The sequence below is a fragment of the Drosophila elegans genome, unplaced genomic scaffold (genome assembly GCF_018152505.1).
Source record: "Drosophila elegans isolate 14027-0461.03 unplaced genomic scaffold, ASM1815250v1 contig_208, whole genome shotgun sequence".
Classification (NCBI taxonomy): Eukaryota; Metazoa; Arthropoda; class Insecta; order Diptera; family Drosophilidae; genus Drosophila; species Drosophila elegans.
The window spans coordinates 2436565-2457379 of record NW_024545578.1 but is presented as its reverse complement, the minus strand read 5'-3'; the positions used below and the strand labels follow the sequence as shown (position 1 = coordinate 2457379).

The 20815-nt window shown below is 36.8% G+C and overlaps 1 protein-coding gene across 15 annotated transcripts in view; it reads left to right on the top strand.

Annotated features, from left to right (window-relative positions):
• Positions 1–3122: 3122 nt before the first annotated feature.
• The window catches only part of LOC108145819 (potassium voltage-gated channel protein Shab), a 65832-nt gene continuing 48139 nt past the window's right edge, over positions 3123–20815 (top strand). For 12 of the 15 annotated variants that reach the window (XM_017271414.2, XM_017271415.2, XM_017271425.2 and 9 more), the window contains exon 1: positions 3125–5427. The gene's annotated coding sequence lies outside the window, so the exon portion shown is untranslated. Of the gene's footprint in view, positions 5428–20815 lie in introns of all 15 variants that reach the window. The other 3 variants (XM_017271412.2, XM_017271413.2, XM_017271411.2) reach the window with 3 other exon arrangements.

Genomic DNA, 20815 nt, shown 5'->3' with positions numbered 1-20815 from the left:
TGGCAAGAAAGGGCATTTAATGGCCAAGACCACGCACAATTGTAGGAGTTACCTACACGAAGGCATTTAAATCAATTTATGTGCGTTGCCAAAAGGAGGAAATATGGGCAGTATGCAGCAGGGGTATATTTGTTAGATGGGATTTAATAAAATAAGATTTGTTAAATATTTCTACAAAACTTGTATAAGTATTTTGTGGATGCGTTTACTTATTAAATAATTCGGAAGAAAGTGCTCAAACAAAGAAATTCTTTTTCAAGTAATTTTTAAAAATTGCATATTCATGAAACTACCAACTATGTTTACACTTGTAAGAAAACGAAGAAAGGGTAGAACAACCTATTATTTATTAAGTAAGAAGTACTAAATTTAATTTTTTTATATTTTTCAAATATTTAAGTAGTAAATAAGTTCTTAACGGTATTTAATTAATTGTATCATCATTTTTATATATCTTAAAAAGAGTATTCCTTAGTTTACTTGCCAAATGTCGGTCATTATTTATTTTAACAGCTGATTGCCAATAAGCAATGTCCCATAAAGCAAGAGCTTTGCACTCTCAAATCTTCGGAGACTCTTTTGGAATTTTATCCGTCGCCTTGTTGGTTTCATCGTTTAATTTTGGTTTTTTCGATTTTATATTTGCACAACTTTCACATAGACCACGAGGCTGAAAAGTACGGGAAAACCCTCGCTGAAATCACGAATTTGGGAGCTCCGATCGGAGCTCTTATCGAAAATGGTTTTTAATGCGTTTTTAAGTCAAATTAGTGACTTCATCAGTCTGCCGGCCGAGCAGGCTCAGATTCGGTATGAGATTCACTTAAGCCGCTCATTAATCAAACTCCGAGTCCAAGGTATCGGGACCAAAAACTCATTTTATAACTATTAAATATATATATGTGTGTACCGCGTGGAAGGGCCACTCCCCCAACAGCCCGCCGTCTGCGCCTTTTTTTTGTGGCTTAGCTGCAATTGCGAAAGGGCTAATTAGAGGCTGGGCTTGGGTTTGGGCCCAATGCCGTCGGCTGAGTTGGCCAACAACGGAACCATCAAAATCGCCGTTTGCCCCGGGCCAATTCATACCGTCAAACTTCACCCGCTGCCCGTTACGCAATGGTAATAGCTGTTTTAGGCCGCCTCGTTTCGAGTTTGGTTTATTTAATGGGTTCCCTCCTCCAAAAACGAAAAACGCTTGCAGAATCGCCTCGAAAACGCTCGAAAAACGCAGCTCGAGGGGTTGTGATCTTCGATTAGTGACTGACAGAAGCTAAATGCCTTTACATTTACTCACTATTATTTTTATTGTTTTGCATATAGTTTTTAAATAGCCTTACTCATTTAATATACATTTTCTAAAAGTATAAACCATATTTTGATCGTTGAATTTAATATATATAACCGTTTTTTAGCAACTTAAATATTTATAAATCAATAAGTTAAAGGATAAAAAGTAGTTGAAGAATGATATTAATAAATACAAATAAGATCTTGTGAGTATTGTTAAGCATATTTTTTTTAGTTTTCCATACACGTATAATATAATACAGATTTTTGTTTGCTTAATTTATGAATTATTTTTAATGCAATAATTTATTTAACAAATAAAAGCAAAAAATTCAGTCAATGCGTTAAAGGATAATCGGATGATAGGTATTTTTAGGAATATGCAAAATCTTGTCTTTATTATTAGGCAATTCTCTTTTAAATTGCCTTACAATTATAATATGGACTGTCTAAAAGTTGTATAAGTTTTAAGTTTAATCAATTTAGAAATATAAAAAATGTATGCAACCATTTTATAATTTATGAAATCAATGCGTCAGGGATAAAAAGTAGTGAAAAAAGATATTATTGATACAAATAAGAACATTATCTTATTCGCATAACTTCAATATCTTTCTACAAACATTTTAAGCCCATACTTTAAATCGCTTGTATTTTATTGCCCACCTGAAATCTTTTAACAGATAATAACATTAAGCTGAAATATGTTTTCGCATCTATTCAAACGCTTTTCGCATACTACCTCTCTGTTTTGCTTGACTAGAAGCACTATAAAAATCTGAAAACAATTCGTGCCGGCTGTTCTTTATGATTGTTTAGCCATAACAGCCTCCTCCTGTCACTTAGGGTATAATTTATATTCATGGCTGGTCAAGGCGTCGAATGAAAAACAAGGATGGGCAAAACACAGAAGGGCAGAGGGAACTTTTCACTACATGTCCTTCAGATAAACAGGATAGCACAAAAGAAAACCATATGCCTTGGATTTGAGCATCATAAAATTTCCTGATTGTCCTTTGTCTACGCCTGTCATTTAAAATAAATGGCCATAAATAACGAGAACTTAATTAGTTTGAATGGGTGTCATACAAATTTTTTTTTTAAAGTCCTTAAAAAAATTGGCGCAAACATTTGAGAGTCGTATCGAACGGCATGAGTTTATTTTCAGGTTGTGTGACATCACATCAAACCGAATAAATGTTCATATGCTATTGTTTTTGATATTAAGATAAATATAATAATTTAATATTTTATTTTAAAATATTTTTATAAAATGTTTTTACCTAGATTTTTGATCAAACATTTTTTACAGTAACAGTAAATTTAAAAAAATCAAATTAAATATTTCATTGTTTTATAATTGCAATTGGCGACCTCGAAAAAATGACTTTAAATTGCAGTTTTTTGATCAAAACTATAAATTATAATGGTTCAATGTTGGAATGCCATACCTCGTTGAATTCGTCATAAAATTTCCAACAAACTGGCATTAACAGCTCAAAAATTTTGGGTTGGAACAAGTTTTGAAAAAAATGATGATGGTACCCCTTATAAAAAATGCTAAAATTGGCGACCTCGAAAAAAATATAAGTTTAAATTTTTGATCCAAACTATAAAATATAATGGTTTAATGTTCAATTCTTTCACCCCCTATTACAGTTATGCCTTTCCAAAGCACTCCACCCCTGCTGGCGTTTCGAAACGCGCCGTGCTCTTCCGCAATCAGCTGGCCGCAAACTCACCACGACGACGACGTCGCCGTCGGCAGCGCCGGATCCGGCAGCAGCGCCTTTCTCTGTCTCTGTCTCCGGCGGAACGCTCTCAATAGCGCTGGGCCACAGCTGAGAACGGACGTGTGTGTGGTGGGTGCCTGAACAACCTGAACAACCTGAACAAACACTTCGGTCGGGTGTCGCATGGCGTATACTTAATGGCGGACTCGGTTTCGGTCGTGTTTTTTCTGGAGTGCTGGCATTCTGTCATTCTGGCTAGTCATTTAGCCAGTTGGTCACTTGGTCAGTCGGCCAGTCAGTCGGCGACTGGCCATCAATTGTTACCAATCCAATGCAACTCCTGGGCTGCAAACAACAAAAAAGTGTGTGTGTGCGTGGAAATTCGTGAAAAAATGCCAAGAAGTCATTGAGGAAAAATTAAAATTTCGAAAATAAATCAAGTGTGACAAGAGAGATTTTGCCATGAAAAGGGAGAGAGAAAGCAAAAGAAAGCACAAATACAAATACCGAAACGTATAATCTGAAATCTAAATTTCTTGTGACGCGCTTAAAAGTGCAGAAAATGTGGCCATCGCAGTCAATCAATTGATTTTTCGGGGAATCTCTTAGAGTTTGTATCTCTCTCTCACAGGACATTAATAATGCCAAAGGAGCATTTCTGGGGCAAAAACTAGATAAACAACTGGGTAACCGAAAAAAATTGCCCAACGGAAGCCCGAATAAGCAGATCTTCGAAGGGGGTCATATGATTGACAATGGTAAAACGGGGGTTGCTAGTCGCTAAATGCTAGTTGGCGTCAGGCGGGAAAAGTCGGAAAAGCCAGACAACAGACGCGGCGTCGCAATAATCATAAAGGCAATAACAACACGGCCAAAGAAATCATAAATTCATGTGTCAGCGATTCGGGCTTCCTAGGGGGTTCGCTTTTATTGTTTGGGGTTAAAGTCACCCTCACCACCTCCCTCTCCCCTTGATTATTCATTTATGGCTAGTAATTAGCCGAGTAGTTGCAGTTGCCTAAATTATTTGGCAGCCACAACGCAACTTGGCCAATTAGCCGCTTAAAAGATGTATGCACAAACAAAGACAGGTGGGCCGCTCTTTTCGCTTGACTAAGGTCAAAAGTTGTCTTTCCCTCTCCATAAAAGCTGGTCCCCCAAAAATAAAGAACCGAAACAGAAAAAGAAACAAATAGAAGCCATCTGAACTTGATGCTGTCGCTGAGGCTGCCGACGCATTGCGAGGCTAAGGCGGCTATTTTTAACAAAAAAGCACGCCCGCACGGCCAATAAATTTCACCCAGAAAATGAAAAGCCAAAGAAAAAGAAAAACAACAAGAAAAAGAAAAAGGAAACATATATGTAGCAGGCATGCCAGACATTCATATTAATTAAACTTTGCAAGTGAAAATCTACTTTGAAAACTTCAAAACTCATTTCTTTTTGGGGCGGAATGTAGTTGTCAAAACGCACGCACTAGACAACTCGAAAAAACAAAACCAGCGGGAGAGAGGAAAATCCCGAAACGAGAGAGCGACTTTTCCTACCAACGGAAGAGAGGCCAAGAGAGAGAGAGTGACTTTTCCAGGAGGTTTGGGCCTTCCAAAATAACACATTCCTCGTACAAAGGATTGGCTTCGCATTGACATTGGAAGCTTCTCGGTTTTCCGCTTTTCCTGCTGCTCGAGTTTGAAGTTTCCCCGACGCTTTCAGTTCGTGGCTAGACTTTGGAGCGTGCTGTGCTTGGAAAAACTGTGTGCGTGAGCAGCGGAAAATCGAAAAAGGCCCTCCCCCCAAAAAAAACCCTCCTCCAATCCTCTTCTACACCCCATTTTCCACAGGCCGCGGCCAAAAATGTGTAATAAAATCGAAACAATGGAACAGCAAACAAAACACAACAGAAAATATAATTCCGAATTGAAGTTCATTTGAATTGTGAGTGCATAGGGCCGCAAGAAAAGTGTTTTCCCTGGGTGAAATAAAAGTAAGGCGTGTACCACCCACATACGTACGAATTCAAATACAGTCGGGCGAAAAAAGGAAAAAAAGGCCCGAAAGGCAGACAGATAGGCTGGCGGAAAAGGAAAATGAAAATGAAAATCCGCACTAGGACTGGCATTACCATAATGCCAACGCGTTGAAAGGAATACGTTTTCCTTTCGCGTTTAAAAAGATTGCTTAAAAAGTGTAAAATAATATAAGTTCTCTTTGTTTTCCAGCGCGTGTGTCTGTGAGAAAAAATATTTTCCAAATGCCAGATAAATGAAAATTCCCCTTAATACATTGGCAAATGTAACATAAATATATTCCTATGCTCTAACAAATAAACACAAAATCAAAAACTTAATCAACGCTTAAACAAAACCCTTAAAGTAAAAAACCAAGTGAAGTAAATACTCTTTAGTTGGTAAGTGGAATATAACTTATATATTTTTATTTATAAGCTATAATAATATTAATTCTGTCTTGCTAAAAGTTGTATCAAGTTGTGAAACTGATTTTATACTCAGGCATTTTATACTTAAACATTATTATCAAATGAATTTCGCAAAAAAATAAATATATATTAAATAACAGAGAACTTTTGAAGTTACTTTCATAGTATTTCTTGCATATTTTTCTTTATACCTAATATAATATTGTAATGCAATGTTAAAGCTAACTATATTTGCAACAACTTTATTTAAAAGTTCTATCTAATTGCTAAACGATTTTAATGCGTATATATGTTTATACTTAAGCATTTTAATTACATGAAATTTGCAAATAGTATAAGTATAAAATAAAAGAGAACTTATGAAATCACTTCCACAATACTTCCTGCATACTTTGCTTTATGAATTTATGCTAATGCAATCGATATTTTGACTCGTGCCGCACTTTTGGCAACTTTACGAGTCAATTAGCGTTTGTAATTCGACATGCTACTTACTCAGGTTTTCCACATTTTCGTGAAGCCCTTTTCGTATTTGAGCTGGGGTTTTTATCGGTCACAATTACCCGAGCTGCGCAAACACAAACACATTTCCCAAGTTGTCAAACGGCCTTAATGGCACCTATGCGGGATCCAAACCCCAACCTAGATAAGGAATAAAAATAATATAATACTCATGCTAGTTGACAGACAAGCCAATAATCAAGTGATGTGCCGCAAATATTGTGATAAGGCGGTGCTGGTGCTATCCAGCTCGGCATTTTCCGTCCTTTTTTTTCCTTTCACCTGCAGCGGGAAAGTTTTGGGGGAATTTATGGGGGAAATTCGGTTGGGCGAGGCTGCGGCCATAAAATATACTTAGTCCAAACATTGTTCGCAGGCGATAAAATTGCTTTAGATGTGTAAACAACAACAGTGCACGCTTCTTAATGGCTTGCCAATTTTGGTTCCGTGTTTTCGAAAGGCGTGGCCCACATCCAGACCAATTTTGTCCAAAGTGAAAGGTTTCCAAAGGGATTGAAGGCATTCTCGGGAAAGTAGCGAATGAAGCGGAAAAGCCTGTTAGAATTATAAAAGTACCAGTAAGTGCACTCGAAGACGTTTTGGTAAGCTTTTTATCAGATTATATTAAATTACAGAAAGGTGTATGTGTAGTTGGTACAAATTTGTCAGTCTTAAATTTTAAGTTATCAACTATATTTGTCCTTATGGCCTGAAGACTTTTGACAGTTTGTTAAACTAATTATAACTTTTGAACTTGAATCTTAATATAATACTTTGTAGGCAATTGTGTTAAAATCACTTTTGAACCAATATCATTTAAAGATTTATAAGTTCTTCTATTTTAAATATGGCAATTATTATTATACCCTTACTAACTAGTTGTTAAACAAAACCATTTTAAGGGTATTTTTATATCAAATAAAGTATTAGTCTATTACCAAAAGATTTATTTGATAAATCAAAATTATTGATTTGGCACATTTACCTTTTACGTTCGAACTTAAATTTTTATTTTATAGTTAATTAGTAGGACATTTTATTTTACTATCAAAATGATAAAAAACAACATTTTAAGAGTATTTTTAAATCACGGACAAAATCAAAAAGGTCACATGCCAAAGAAATTATTTGATAAATTGAAATTCATTTTTATTCAAAGATTTATACGTTCTTATATTAAAAGCATTTTATTATATTATACTCTACAAACAACTTCATAAATAAAACAAAAAATCATAGACAATATCAAATGACTTATAAGCAAAAGAAATTATTTGATAAATCAAAAGTAAAAACTAAAATAGATTGGGAACTCAACTAGAGATTTCCGCATACTTGGTATTTGTTTGGCCTTACAATAATCTAGTTTGCTTGCCAGTGCGAATATCTTGACCTGCCATTCAGCCAAAAGTTGGTCCTGAAGGTTGTCCATATATTGGGTCTTCGGTTTGCGCGCTTGTACTTATTTATCTTTGCACAGTTGCCAGTTAAAAGCTATGAATTGTGTTGGCTGTCGAAATAAATACCAGACCGTTGCAGTCTGACATTTTTATGGCAGTTCCAAATTATTCTAGGAAAAAGGCAGATGTAAAAGAATGCTGAATGAAAGCATTGTTTGGGCTTTTACCATCATTTTTTGGGAGTAAATTGGGGCTTCAAATACATACAATTGTTGTGGATTTAAATGATTTGTCAACTCATTGAACTCTGGGTTTTTATGCAAACAATGACTAAAGAAAGAGAGAAAGTTGGCAAGTATTTGTTAACGTTCATGGCGCATTTGGTCTTTTATTACAGTTCTCCAAGTGTGCCATCTCATTAAAGTTGTTAACTGGATTTGAGGCCACCATAGGATCCCTCATCCATCCGTTTGCATTGGCTATGGCTATAGTTTTTTTCGCCTGCACATTACTTATACCGGATGTGCTTTTTTCGGCCTGATGACGTGCATACGTCGAAGTTCTGGCTTATCTTGCCCCTTTTTTTTGCCATACCCTATACTCTAGGCCTCCGGATTGTGCCCTATACCCCGAATTTTACCACCACTTGAGCGGAGTCAGCGAAGCGCGCTTCCATTCATGTTTGAGGGCACATAATCAATATTTGGCAAGCAGCCGAATCGCATATGACAAACAGCGACAGGCCCGAGAACTACGCGATATATGTATATATCCAAGGAGGAGGCCCATTGCCATCCCATCAGCAAAGTGCATCAGCCCATTGAATCCTGCCTGAGTGGGCTTTTGATGATTTACAAAAACCGATTTTGTTTTTGCCAGCGATACTCTTTAGCATAAATAAAGTAGGGAGCTAAGTTGATTTGCGGCGAAATTGCGCATTGAGAAGGGAATTGTTTGACAATTGAAAATAGCCCAAAATAGGTTGTTTAGATCAGCGTTTCAATTTGAGCAAATAAAAATGTAAGATTTAAAATTTGTTATCATTATTTAATTTTAATATAATTATATTTGTTCAACCTTTTGTCTTCCCTCCATGTTATATCAAAATTACCAAGTTAACAACAACGAGTTAAAACTTAAAATAGCTGGCTCAAGGTCTGGGTTACTTACAGTGCCTATTTTTCCTTTCCAACCTACCAAGAAATGTAATAATATTACTATGGCCTTCTTTCTCAGCTTTAATTAATGTTTAAAATGATTATTAACCAGCACAATCAGTTTTTTCATTGAAAAACCAATTTTGTTTCTAACCATAAACTTAAACTCTTAAGCTCTGTAGGAAATGTTTTTTTGTTTTTAAATAATACCTTCCTAAAAAGTCAGGGTTTTTAAAGATAAGTGTATCTTTCGGGGACTTTTTAATTTTATTTTTTTGTTTTTTTCTTGAAAGGGTATTACCAATTCTGCATTGATTTGTGCACAGCTTAAGTCCGCTGTGGGCATGGCAAATCAACTTATTGTCGGAGTCGCTAGTTGAGCTTTGTGCAGCGCCCGAGGCGATAAAAATCAATGGCAGTGGCAGTCAGCGAGTCGCAAGCTACGGATATTATTGCTCCGTAACTTTTGGCACACATGCAATGCCATGCTGCCTCCTCACTCTCACTTTCTCCACCCACTTTCGCTTCTCTCCTTTCTCCGCTTTCTCCGGAGCGTGGGAGTTCAAAAGTTGACATGAGCCGCAGCAAACTGCATTCTGCATTCTGCAGGTGCAAGATTCTGGCGTGGGCGATACCCGGGCGCACAGACGACAACACAATTGGATTTAAGGCAAGATGACAGCAGCGAAAAGCGGAGAAAAGCGGGGAAAATCGGGGAAAAGCTGCCTGGGCAGTCAAAACTTTTGGGCTCCTCCCCCGTTTTTTCCGCCGAACCTTGTTTGTCAAGGCAGAGATGCCAAAAAATCGGCAGCGCGCAGCAAATGTTCCCTTTCAATTGGACAACTGGAGCGGCAAAGGGGGTCAAGACGAGTAAACATTTGTGCAGTTTGAGAAATCTTATAAGTAAAACAGAGAGACTACACACCAAAACAAAATTTCCAAAGAAACTTATAAATTGTACGATGAATTTTTAAACTATTGAATGTAAAAATAAAAAAATAAAATAAAATAAAATATAAAAAATATTTATATTATATATTTTTGATCCTCGTTCACACATTATTGCTTGTTGTATTTAGTTTTCAATCCCACATTTGTTTCTCACTGCATGGGATGTATGTATGGAGTCTCCTCACAGGCTGCCACAGACTTCTGGAGCCATCTCGGATCTCCGGTTCGAAGCCTGCTGGCTTACTTATTCATGTGTTTCGAGTGAATTGAATTTGCCTGAGAGATGGAGTGCCAATTGCTCACGCCTAAGGGATTCCGCTTCGATTTGCTGCGCAACGCGGCGTATACGCAATGCGATTAATCTTTGCTGCTCGGAAAAAGGAGCTCATTAGCATGGAAGTGTGTTGTGTTGTGGGGTACAAAAACTGTGCAAGAATCATTGTGGGTCGAGTTCATCTTAGTTTCTCTTTTTTGGCCACTTTGGAGGCTGCCGCTCGTTTTGGCCTAAGTGCCAAAACATTTATGCTAAATGGCCAGCAAAGAATTGTCTGCGGCAACAACTTGAAACTAATTGCCTCTTGACTTTCCTCCCATGTGGGTGGCTCATCTCTGCTCCCTCCTATTTTTTCCTGTGATGGTAATTGTTCACGGAGAATTGCACTTAAACACACAACATTACCGGGAATGTGTGGCAAAATGCTCAAATGCAATTGCTATTGCGGCTGTGCCCCGATGTGCGATGTGGTACACCTCAAATGACACAGCAATGGACGCAGCCTGAATGGGAATGCCACAACAAATAAAGTACAGAAAATATAATAGAAAGAGAGAATCAACTTGGTCATGGGGCGAGAAGAGAAGAAGGAATCAAGTCGAACAAAACTTTAATTAAACTAAAATGCACATTTAAATTGATTGTTATAGAGTTTCTTTAGGTTGCGCGTAAAAAACTTCTGAAACTTTGTGATATTTTAACTAATTACTAAGTAAACTGTGATCAGTTTCTTAAAAACATGCCGTTTAAAATGTTTTAAAATGTTTGAAATGTATAATAAATGATTCAAAAATGTAATTTCAAACATTAAATAAAAAAAACTGTAGAGTTTCTTTAGGTTTCAAAGAATATTTTAACTAAACACTAATAAATACTACTGATAAATTTCTTAAAAAATTTTTTTTTTTCAAAATATTGTAATAAATCATAAATAAAAAACAAAACTGAAATTTTAATAGAATTTTTTATAGAATCGAGTGCCAAATAAGTGGTTTGATTCAACAAACTTATATTATTACCATTATTTAATAAACTTTAAGTACCCCTCTCACTAGCTCTTCACAAAACTAAATAATTAACGGCAAAGAAAGTAATTTACTTGATAATCAATCACCGCGCACTTCAGGGAAGTTTTATTACGAAATTAAACTCGGTTTCATGGAGTGTGATTACTGGAAATCTTTTTGCTGCATCCGAGTTTTTCCCCAGCTTCCAGGGCGAGTTTTCCGCCAGCGAAACCGCACTTTTCCGCTTTTCTTGGCGGTAATTGAAGGCATAAAATAGGGGTGCGGGAAAATGGGGGCAAATGCCAAGGCTGTTGCAGCCTCCATTAGCGTCATCATCATTACACCAATGATAATGAAACTTCATAATTGCCCTGGTTTTTTCTTTTTTTCATCCAAGTGATAAGTACCTAAACATGAGTTCTCTTCCCACGCTCACACACTGGCATAATTCTTTTTTAATGGCGTCGAGATTCAATTAAGTGAAACCCTTTCTCTTGTCATTTCTAGAAATTAAATGAAAATTCTGTAGGGGCGTGCTCGAGAAAGTGGGCGTGCCACGTATGTTTGTGATATCTTAATAAAGTTAAAAGCGCTGGCGCTTTTGTTCCAACTTGTTACTGTCATCTGCACCCGATTGTGAAGAGATGTGTGGAAAATAGGGGGGAAATTTCCCGACTTCGAGGAAAAACGAGGCAGAGGTTTCGAGGACTTGGCAAAAAGTTTTCGCTTTTTGCTGGCGACATCAAAGCTGCTCAAGGAAATTAAAAAATAAAATTTTGGCACTCCCTTGAAAGGAAGAAAAACACAAATATAAAGGCACAAATCTGTGAGGCTAAAAGAAGGCTTAAATTTCGTGTTAAGAAATCAGCCTTTCTCCATCGCTTTTCGTCCTTCTGGGAAAGTGGTCACGCGGGCTTTGTGTCGCTGCCACTTTTATCTGCACCGCCGTTGTTGTTTTAGGTTGACTCTAGCGGCGAAAAATAGAGCAGTTTTCCTAGGGAAAGGCCATGGAAATGTCTACGGCGGTTGACTTTACTCCACTGCTTTTGTTCCTACAGTCTTGTTTTATTTATGGCACATCTGCTGCTGGTTTCCTCACGACGTCTTCTTCTACAGCAGGATCTGCACCCGGCGGATGTGCAGCGACATGTGCTTAAACGAGGTACAGGTTGGACTGGCTAAACCATAAGGTTAAGGGACGAAAAATATTTATAAAATTATATATCAGTTCAGAGGGATTTTATTTATTTAAGTAGAGAATATTATAGTAAGCAATGAATAGACTACAATTACAAAATTAATCCAGTATTAAATACCAACCTATATATGAACAATTTCTACATAATATTAAAGTACATTTTCAGATACATTAAAGATGTGGACTTCAGATATTTAAAATGGTGTGACGAACTTGTCTTCAACATAGTTAAATTTTTAATTATGTGGAAAAGCCTCCGGTGTGTCTTTTATTTCATGATTATTTAATACAGTTGGCGGTCCCAAACTATTAATGTCATTAAAGTTTCAAAGGAGACTTTGATCATTAAAAGTTGACAACTTTAAGGATATATTAAACAGAATAATAAGAAAAGTTTCTGCACACTTGTTTAGAATTTCAAAAGCAACTGGAATGTTGCGAATGTATATTTGTTCATAATTGTAAATAAAGTTTTCCTTGCTATTCTAGACTACAGTTTTTAACTTCACATAACTTTAGATAAAAAAAAATTGTTGTTTATTTAACCAAAGAATATAACTTGCAATGCAACTACTAAAATTAATTTTAATCCTTGATTGATTTAAGCTTTAAAAGACCTGAATAGCTGAAGTTGTTGTATTTATATATTTACTTAATATATATAACAAAATCAGTATGATATTTAGATCTTTTCGAATAACGAAAGATTACTGTACCGGCAGTTACTTTGCATACATATGAGTGTGGGCATGCTGCAAGTCAGTTGTGTTGGAAATATATGGCTGCACTTTAGCTGAAAGGACGGCGGAGAAAACTAAAAGAGAAAAGCGCCACGGGCGGTCCTAAAACACACACACACTGCAACACAAACAGTCGCCCGCAGGTGACTCCGTGTATCTGTGTCTGTGTGAGCTGCACGGAGAACTGACATCTGTATCTTGTATCTGGCAATATTTACACTCAAGGTGCGGCACCGCGGATGCAGAAACAAGGATACAGGATGCTTCCTGTTGCTGTATTCCAAGGGAAAGTGGAAAAGAGGGAGGAGTATGTGGCCCACGAATAATTAATAGTGTCTGGGCCCGGTCAATGTGTGCTAACGATTCCAGTTGGCTGCCTGCAACGGTAACTCGAGCTTTTCCCACACGCTTTCCCTTCTGTATCTGCATTTGTATCTGTAAACGTATCTGTGTGTGCATGTCCTTTACTATTTAATGAGCACTCAGCCGCAGGTTTCTGTGGGCGTGTAGATCCGAGTATATATTCCCATTCTGCTGAGGATTCTGCCAGTCACCGTTAAAATGGGAAAATCCTTGCCTATTTTCAGGCGCTCTGAGTGCAAAACTTGCCTGCTTTACGATGCCCCTACTCTGGTAATGTTCTAAATTTACCTTTTGGGTGCATTTACGGCCGTGCGCTATAAATAACTCCCACAGACATATCCTTTTTGTTTTCCAAGTTTTCGAATTCATTTCGCTAAGAGCTTTGGCAAAAGCCACCCGCTGAAAATCAATTGGAATCATATGGGTTTTTGCTGCCAATAAAATTCGAAAAAATCAACATAAGCACTCGCTGGCAATCTGCAAACAAATCAATAAAATGGAAAAGTTTATTTGAATTATAAATATACAAATCAGTTTTTACGAGCCTTTCCATTGCAGCAGCCAGTACTTATCGTAAAAATTATGAAATTATGTTTATAGAAGGGCCAGCCAAAGATCGCATTCCCCAACCGATTGATTTTTTCATGATGAAAAACTTCCGCCTCCGTTGATTTGTTTGTTTGATCAGCGCAATGGGATCGAAAGGGGTCGAAAGATACAAATATAAATATTAAAATCAAGATACATAAAACACGGTGAATTGCTCATAAATTGCTCGGGCTCTCCTCGTATTTATTTATGGCTTCATCACCATTAATCGATGCGCATATACATTGCCAATTCCTCAATATGCAAATGTGCTCTGGGGCAAATGGAAAATTACCGCCACTAGACATAAGTTTGCTTAGCCGCAAAACGAACGACTTAAAGCCAAATCCCTAATGACATTAGGTTTAATAGGCCCACTACTAAAAAATCCAATTGAAATGGCTTAGTCGAGCACTTAAGGCGGGTGTCGCAAAATTTGCTATTTGGCGGGCGGATAGTGGGATGTTTATGCGGGGCTGTAGATTGAGATAAGAATCACTTGAACTTTTTATTGGATTTGAATTTTAACTTAGGATAAAATTAATATTTAATTATATTTATTAATAAGCAACAAATTTTAAATTTTAGGTAGCTTATCATGTAATTTTGATTTTTCTGATCCTTAAGAAAAAAAATTAACTAAAATTACAAGTAAAAATGATTTTAATTATTGAAAATTTAAGTATCTCACAAAGTCAATTTGAATAATGAGGATGTGCTAAATGACAGTCGCTTAAATCTTTTTTAATAACTTTTAGTTTTATAAAACTTTGTAAAATATAAACCACGTTTAGTAATATTACGGAATTGCATACAGTTTTATGACAATTCGTTAAAATATAGCTCATTCTTATAGCTCATTCGCATAAACGTTCATAAGACCCATATATGTTCATCTACAGATGCGATTTACTTTCTGTGTGGATTTGTTGTTTGAGTGCTTGAGTGGCTGAGTGTGCGAGTGTGTGTGTGCGTTTATGCTACTGTGGTGGTAGAGTGTGTTTCGGCCTGTATCTGTGTGCACCGCCCGAGAACTCTTGAGGCTTTAAGCTGGTGCCATATAATCACACTCGACACAGTCATCAACAACATTGACGTACTCTCATCATTGCCGTCATTCGTGACGCTTGAAAATGTTCTTCAAATTTGAGCTTTTTTTCTTATATTATTTTGCCATATTTTCCGTATTTCCTTTTATTTTTTCCAAGTGTTTGGCACTTGAGAGAGAGATTATCAAAAACTGTTTACTCGACTCGAGACTCGAGAGTGTGGAGCCTGCCAGTTGGCAGTGGCTAGGTTTTCCTCCGCTTTTTCCTCGCTTTTCTCTGCCGTTTCGCCATCTTTTTCTATTTGCCTGTGGATTTCAGCCACATGTCCTGACACTTTTTTCCGCTCACTTGCCACTGACAGGCGCCCTTCAACGGCCTCCCCCTTCGGACATAATTTCCATGAAATTGATTGACAATTGCCGCATTTTGTGGCACATTTGCAAAACAGGCGGCCGCCCGTGGCGCGCTGTATCGATTAGGCCACGGCAGGATGCACGTTGTTGTACCACCGGACACGGCGCTGAGTTCAGACCTGACAACTGCCCACCCTTCAGAACCCATCTGACTCCATCCATTTTTCAAGCCCCCGGGGGCTGAAGCCGACGCCTTTTTCTATAGAGTTTAATTAAATTGCCTGGAACAATAGGGAATACCAGAAAATGCTGGCACAGTTTTGTTTCAATGAAAAATTCTGTGGAATTAAAATTAAATAATTCGTATAAATGTTTCAATGGTTAAAAACAATTATACGAAACGATGGTAGGATAAAAAAAAGATTGAATATAAATTACTTTGTAACCACTACCCAAAACGTGAAATTTGTATTTTATTTTATGCAAATGTTAATTAAATTCTTCGGAATTGATATTGTAAGTTACGCATTGAAACACTTTAAACTTTTTACAGATACCTGGTATTCAAAACAAAAGAAAATTTGCTTATGTATTGATAATCATTTTTAAGCTTTTTGTTACGATTCGAGTGCAAGTGTTTTAAGTTGCAATATTTTAATATCAGTGTTTGAAATTTTGTATTATGCCAACGAAATTAAAGTAATTTTTATTGCTGTCGCTTTTCAATTTATTCAATTCTCAATAACAAAACTTTATAGAAGCAAAAATAAAATAATTTTGGAAGCATCCTCAAGATGAGATATTTATGTATTGATTATAAATTTTTATGCTTTTTTTACGACCAGAGTTCAGGTTTATTTAAATTGAATTGTTTTTATACGGTTGCGTTTTTTAATTTTTTGAATTTTCTGTGGCTCTTAAAAGTTCCATAAAAAGTTTTTTAATTACATTTCTCCAACTAAAAGATTTCAGCACTTTATTTGTTATATTATTTTTTATTTGTCATTTTTGCTGAAATTATCAGCCTCTTCTGTTTCTGTTTCTTATTCCCTGCTCTGTGTTTTGTCCCCGAGGAATTTCACAAATTTGTGTAATTTGCGCTCGCTTGTAGGCAGCACTTTTGCGCTGCATCTGGTGCTGGAACTCTCCAGATTGCTGCAGATTATGTCGTTGTGCCCGGACTGTCAAAGGACAAAGAACTCAGCCAGGCAAGAGGCACAAAAAAAGAGGAGCAAAGAAAACAATTACGTGCAGCGTGAGTGTGTGTTATTCTGAACCTCTTGCATGGATGCACTCGCAGCTTGACTTTGGCCATTGTTGTTTTTTTGCTGGGGACCCAGGGAATCAAGCGACAAGTTGCATCCTGGGGATCCGGGATCCGGGAAACATCTAGATACTAGCATGCAAAGCCCACTCCATTGTGTTCGTTTCGTTTCGTTTCAACGCTCTCGGCAACAACAGGCATTTAATTGTGCAGTCGCTAGATGACAGATGCACTCCAAAGTAAACTCACATCCATCGCACACAAAAAATAAGTCAGAAAATGAAAATGAAGAGCGGAGAAGTGGCAAAATGGGTTGCATCAAATTGAAAATTCTTTGGGCATTGTAAACAAACTGAAATAGTTGGGTTTTTTCCCTTTTTGCTGGTAAATTCGTTTCTGGACCATTGAAGTCGGTATTCGTTTGCTTGATTTGGTCACACAAATTGGGTGCGCATTTTGAAACAAAGTAGAGACAGGGTGAGTAAAATGTAATATAATAATTATTAATACTATAAAATAATACACTATACTTCTAAAGACATCAAAAAACCATTTTAATTTCAAGTACATGAAATAAGTATTATTCAATCCCAAACTAAACTGATATAGAGATATTTTAATGCTCATAAATAAACCTTACATTTAAATTAGGCTGTTTTTTAAAAGAGTTCAAAGAAAAAGACAGAAGTATTGTAAGCCAGAATGATTCACAATGTAAAATTTTAAAGTACTGCCATTTACTTTGATAATTCGGAAGAAATCCCCGGATAATTTTAAGCTTTTCACAAATAAATTTATAAAACACACAAAAGTAAGACCAGGGAAAAATAAATATTGGGAAAATGAGCTATGCACTGGGAAGCTAAAACAAACATTTGACCATCGAGTCGTACTATGCAATGCGTGTGTCTTTCGGGGCGTCTGGCAGAGAATTTCCATTTATCAGGTGGTTTCCCAAAGGCCTATAAATAGCAATTGTTTTCAATGAGATTCCGCTGGCGCTCTTTTTCTCTCGGTCGGGGCTATGTGGGCCACAAAAGATATATATATAGATATAGCCGGCTATATTCTGCGTCTCCCGAGATGCAGTCACACTCTCTTTCTCCTTCTCCGTGTGGGTTTTATTTTTGGTTTAGCGAAATTGAACAAAACGCTGGCCACCAAAATAAACTGTTACTCATGATGTCGCCTTCGCTGTTCGCTTTTAATTATTTACAAGACAAATGTATTAATAATTTCGCATATTTAATTCCTTGCTTGTCAACGCTGCGTATGCGCAATGACCGAAGTGCACTTTGTTTTTCAATTTGCTTTTCGTCGGTTTCGATGCTGTTATTGTTATTGTTCTGGGCCATTCACGCTCTACGACTTGAGTATAAACAATTTTTCGAGTTTGTTTATGTACAAACACATCGAACAAGCCGGAAAGTGAGTGTAGATAATTTTCCATATCGCAATGAAAAGTGTTTATAGCTAACATATGTTCCATGCCTTTAAATCAGCTCTTCCAATATATATCCGCACTTGTGTACTATACCCATATTTTTTGTATAATTGTTTTGGCAAGCATTTCAGATAAAAATTTCATTTGCCAACGAGGAAAAGCTCATTTTCAACTTTTCACGTTGGCCCAACCACAATAAATGCGCGACTGCAACGGTTTGTTCTGGTCTGATTTGGTTTTTCGCCCGCCTTTCCAACGGTGGCGTCATCAATTTAAAATTGTGCAGCTGATAAGAAGTCGTTGGTGCACGACGGAGGAAAGGAAATGTGAGTGCCTGCCTCGCCTGTGAGTTTTCCTCCGGCGCGTTTTCCATTAATTCCCTGGCAGGCGGGGAAGGTCATTGTGTTTTCGCTGGCTGCAGTTTATTTTGGTCGGCACACCTACTCACCGGATTCCTCCATTCCCCATCCCCCGTCTCGTGAAATTTGCACTTTGCCGCGTGCGACTGCGAATTTATTTCCGTTTAGATTGTGTCATTTCGGTAATTTTGGCCCGCGCTGCGTATACGCAATGTGTACAAATGAGGGGGAGGCGGAAATCAGCACCTCGCTAAGTGTGTGCACAGGAAAAAATATAAATAGTAAATATTGAACATAATTTGTAACATTTTTGTTTAATTATTATGTGTGCACAGAAATCAAGAATATAAAGTATGTTAAACATTATTTTAGACATTATTGTTTAATTATTTGTCACTTTTTATTCCATTTAGTAAATATCTTTTTCATTGTTTTACTCAGGAATAAAATATACATACAAGATTTTCTGCCGAATTATCACTTATTTTATTAAATAAAACCAATAAGACCCTGACATCGTTTAATTTCTTGTTGTGCACTGCTTTAACTAACCTCCTTTTTGCAAAACATGATTATAGGTAGCAATTGCACTTAGTGCAAATGTCTAGAATGATGGAAATGCCGCTGGCAAAGGTGAGAAGCTTATGGAATTCCTCGTTTATGGCACCTGCCGCCAGTCATCTGGCCAACTGACACCTGTTTCATGCATTGTTGGGGCTTTATTGATTTATGTGGTTGAACCACTAATGGCGTCATCAGTGGTAGCAATAAATGACAAATAAATTGAATGACAGAGAAGTGTTCTCTCATTTCATGCTTAAATATGTGTCAGCTTATGGTCTACAGCAATTTCAATCAAGTTTGATCAAATGAATTGCATTTTTATAAGAATTCATAACACTTAACCATTGCTAACTGTTTAAACAGTTAAAGAATAGAGTGAAGACAAACCATACAAACACTATCTTTTTAATTTGTTAATTTTGAAATTACCTTATTTCAACTAAGAAGAAACAAAGCAATTGGGCAGCTTGAAAATTGTTGTGTCAACCTAGCAATTTAAAAGATAATTTTTTAAGGGAAAATAAAAGATGCAAAGTGGCAATTAGAATGGAAAAGTCCGATTGCGAATCTTTTGTTCGGAAAAACAACTTTTCATTTCGGTACCAAGTACCCCAAAAAATCTTTTGTTGTTCGAATGACAAAACCCTTGCTCCTTAACCCCCTTTCGCCCCCTTAACCCACTGACAACCATTAACGCTGAATGGAAGCGGACACTGGCCAAAAACGCGTTTAAACATAAAAACTTAATTATGTGTCAAAAATTGTTGCCGGCTCGTTAACGCAGTGTTCAACATTGCGGCCACGGGCGTTTCATGTTTGTGCATACATTGACGCCCCCCTTTTTGCCATTTTCCACCCAGATTTCTCCCCATGTAAGTGCGGTGGAACTGGGGAAAAGCCCAAGCCTGGCCAGCGAAATTGGCAAACGACCGCAAACGCAAACAAAATAAAGTGAAAAACAACACAAAACACACAAACGAGGACAAAAATGAATGGGAAATCACATGGGCGCCGCATAAAAAGGGGGAAACGGAAAGGGGTATAGACTTAAGGGATGTACAGGCCAATAAAAAGTAGCTGTAAAATGGCCTTTACAACATCCAACTACACGAATTTATGGCCCTGTTTTTGCCGGGTAATGCGCAATTAAAATTGCCAAGTGCATTACATTAAATTAAAAATGAAAATGCAATGACAACGGAAAACCCGCGTCCATGATAAATTGCCCGACCATGACAGATTCAAGTGCCCAGAAATAAGCCATATTATATGGTATATACCATATAGTACTCTCGTATGTGGAAATTCTCAAAGTACTATATATATCAAAGAAATTTCATAGTCGCCTATCTGAATGCCAATGAAAGGGGCATTAATCAAATCAATTTGCGAAATAATTCACAAAAAATGTTGCGAATTAGCAAAAGTGAGCCGATAAAACCGCAACTCATAATTATAATAATGCATTTATAATTTTAATTAGCACGCCTTCTATGCAATGCCCAGTAATATTTGAATATAAGAGTTTATTCAGAGTGACCGCTAAATGAGTTTCATAATTTTAATTAAAACTTTGCACGGGGGCATTATTCTAGGGGTCTTTGTTTTAAATTATAGCAAAACAGTCTTTGGGCAAAAAGTTTTTAGACAGGTGTGCATAAGGAAAGCCTCAGTTGATGTGCTGAAGAGTCACACTTTCGCCGAAAATAAATTATGTATGATGTAAATTGTAGAATAAAAATGAATATATATGTTTATTATAAGTAATACTATACTATAGGCAAATGCAGGTTAATATATTGATTTTGTGTATTAAATAATGTTTTAAGTTGAAGAACAGCATTTGTGACAATCAGTTGACATCATTTCTTCCATTTTCATTTAATTAATATTGAATTAAGTTCAAGAACAGCAATTATTATACATCTTACCGAATAAATTTAGCTAACTCATATTTTGTGCACAATTTAAATCCAATTCGCATTCATGGCCTCGAAGCATTTTCACAGATAAAATGTCCCCCAGTCCAACGCTGCGTATGCGTTATTCATGCATTTTATTCATTGCTAGCATCAGCTGTTCCCCCATCGATTCGCCATAAACAATCGAAACGAGAAGAAAAACCAATTAAAATCATGCGTCGAAA